Source organism: Coregonus clupeaformis, chromosome 20 (assembly GCF_020615455.1).
Source record: "Coregonus clupeaformis isolate EN_2021a chromosome 20, ASM2061545v1, whole genome shotgun sequence".
NCBI lineage: Eukaryota > Metazoa > Chordata > Actinopteri > Salmoniformes > Salmonidae > Coregonus > Coregonus clupeaformis.
Window position 1 is genome coordinate 55,940,554 of NC_059211.1, and position 3,094 is coordinate 55,943,647.

The window sequence follows — 3,094 nt, forward strand, 5'->3', positions numbered from 1 at the left end:
GTACAGGTGCATCAAAGCTGGGACCGAGAGAATGAAAAACAGCTTCTATCTCAAGGTCATCAGACTGTTAAATAGCCATCACTAGCACATTAGAGGCTGCTGCTGCCTATTGAAATCACTGGCCACTTTAAGAAATGGAACACTAGTCACTTTAATAATGTTTACATATCTTGCACTACTCATCTCATATGTATATACTGTATTCTATAATATTCTACTGTATCTTAGTCCATGCCGCTCTGTCATTGCTTGTCCATATATGTATATATTCTTAAATTCCATTCCTTACTTAGATTTGTGTGTATTGGGTATATGTTGTGAAATTGTTAGATATTACTGCACTGTCGGAGCTAGAAGCTGTCTCCCTGCGCTGCACGCCATATTCTGCTGCCCAGAAACTAGAAAGCAAACCAGAGCTGAGCCGAGTAGAGGAGAGGACATGCGGAGATGGGAGGGGAGGGGAGGAGGTCAGCGATAGTACTGGGCCAACTTAGAAAACAAAAATATATATATGGGTAAACAGAGAGAGAGAGAGTGACACCAACTGCTCTGCTAAAAACCGTTCCTCCCTCACAGGAAGAAACAACATTCTGCTCCAAATTCACTCCATTCATTAAAATAACCATTTAACCAACACCCATCTATTTTTGTGACTACCTGGACCTACCATTTGGTTTCGAAGTATTGAAACCAAACCATATGATTTGAATGAAAAGTATTTTCATAAACAACATGAAAAGGTGACTGTAAGAAGCGCTCATCATTTCAAATAAGCTACATGTCGTATTAAACAGCATATAAACACTCTAAATAGGTCAGGAGACAGACAGGGAGCCTAAGAAGGAACGAAAATGAATTATTTTGGCTATATTATTAGCCTATTATTTCTATGATTTCAAGGCCATAACCCACAAATAACTAAATTGTGAAGGGTTTGCGAGTGCGACACACTAGGCTGGCAGGAACATTAAGTGCTCAGCATTTAAACACGATTTTGTTGTATTAAGTAATTATAGTCTATAAATTGCGCATATATGCTGTGACTTATTTAGAATTAAATAAAAATGAAACAAAACATGTGATCCGTTTCAGGAAGAGTACAGTCGTGGTTAAACGTTTTGAGAATGACACAAATATTAATTTTCATGGTGGGGTGATGTGACAGAGAGGGGGGGTTCCATGCCCATGCAGACATCACTCTTCACCATGGCAACCTGGGACCCTCACGTCAACAACACCACCTTCTATTGTACCTCAGTAGCACCTCATTACACGGGACTCAGCACAGCATCCTTCTACAAAGACTGTGTGTGTGTGTGTGTGTGCACATGTACAGTCGTGGTCAAAAGTTTTGAGAATGACACAAATACTAATGACGTGTGTTTTGAGGGGAGTGTGTGTGTGTGTGTGTGTGTGTGTGTGTGTGTGTGTGTGTGAGAGAGCAATGTAAAAAAAAAAAAAGCCCTTTGAATGTAACTGAATTCAGAGAGAGAGAAAAAGAGAGGGGGATAGACAAAAAAACCAGGTTGATGGTGACTTGGAATAACTGGGACAATACTGCCCCCTACAAACAATAACAGATATGACAGTCAAAAAATCTAAGCTTTGTCCAAAGACTTCTTAATTTCTCCATCTAGGTTAATTATCTGGATAGTTTGAGGAGTACGCATGAGGCTGATTAGTGGCATCATACACATACCAAGACTGAAAAAAGAGGGCTCGTCCGGGATTTGAACCCGGGACCTCTCGCACCCAAAGCGAGAATCATACCCCTAGACCAACGAGCCACGTTAAACAATCATGAAAATATGTTGCATTGTCTTGAAAATATGACAGCATATATATAGTGTTGATGCTACATCAAAAAGGACTGAGCTTCTACAAAAAAGAAATGGCACCATAACAAATCGTCGGGACCTTCTGTTGCTGCTTGTATACATGGTTTGCGTCAATTTCATTTAGCTAACGCCGAGATAAAAAAAAAAAGAAGGGCTCGTCCGGGATTTGAACCCGGGACCTCTCGCACCCGAAGCGAGAATCATACCCCTAGACCAACGAGCCACGTGCAGTTGCGTACGGCGTTTAGTATTATAAAATACCAGTAGAAACGAATAATTCCGCAACTCTACCATACATTGTCTTTCTAAGTCATGAGGTAGGTGACTACCTAACTCATGTTGCAACAAACAGCGACTGTTGCTATCTATCTAGTTATCGTCACACCACATCAGCTGGGTAAACCATCTTCTACCTACAACTATTAGCTAGTACCAGGGCTAGTGGACTCCTGCTATCTCCAGGAGTGATGAGTAGAATTCTTCTCTTAATCTGTTGTCTTTTTGCTCGATAGGGTCATTTACTTTAAATGCTGTTTTGTCTTCCCAGTAGCCTAATTGATGTCTGAACTGCTGACTGCTCATAATTTGCAGCTGATTGTTGACACATCAACCAGGATGAAAGGAAAGGTTCACCCATTATTGTGCATCTCTGAGTGATGGGTCATTTCATGTTTTCATATGTATCCGAGTTATTGGCGTTCAAGCAGGCAGAAATCCGGCCGGTATGACGCAGCACTGCGATAAAGTCGCTCTCACTACACTGGAAGTTAATAGGAATACGACTTTTAGATCGTGAAAACGTCTATCTGACATGTCAGATTTCAATACTGGCCGATGTCATCTCTTGAATGAGCCATTGATCATATTTTTTGCGATATTCCTACCTCGAGAAATGTGTCATTTAAGTGAGGGTCTAGCGCATTTTTCCTATTTAGTCCAGGGTGTCGTTGTCAGAGATAGGAATCCCAATGAATGAAGGAACGTATAACGCCCCAACCAGCAGACTGTTGACCAATCGCGTCCACGTTGTCGTGCGGTTGCTAAGCTAATCATCACGCAATCCCTTCTCAAAGTCAGTGTATATTTACATTTTAGTCATTTTAGCAGACGCTCTTATCCAGAGCGATTTACAGTTAGTGAGTGCATATATTTTCATACTGGCCCCCCGTGGGAAACGAACCCACAACCCTGGCGTTGCAAGCGCCACGCTCTACCAACTGAGCTACACGGGACTATATGTCGAGAAACGTGCCTAT

General features: G+C 41.6%; 2 non-coding genes across 2 annotated transcripts; both read right to left on the minus strand.

Moving 5' to 3' along the window:
• Positions 1 to 1,715: 1,715 nt before the first annotated feature.
• Positions 1,716 to 1,787, minus strand: trnap-ugg. Its single transcript has one exon. It is a non-coding gene; the product is annotated as a tRNA-Pro (tRNA).
• A 202-nt stretch (positions 1,788 to 1,989) lies between these two features.
• Positions 1,990 to 2,061, minus strand: trnap-cgg. Its single transcript has one exon. It is a non-coding gene; the product is annotated as a tRNA-Pro (tRNA).
• Positions 2,062 to 3,094: the final 1,033 nt, after the last annotated feature.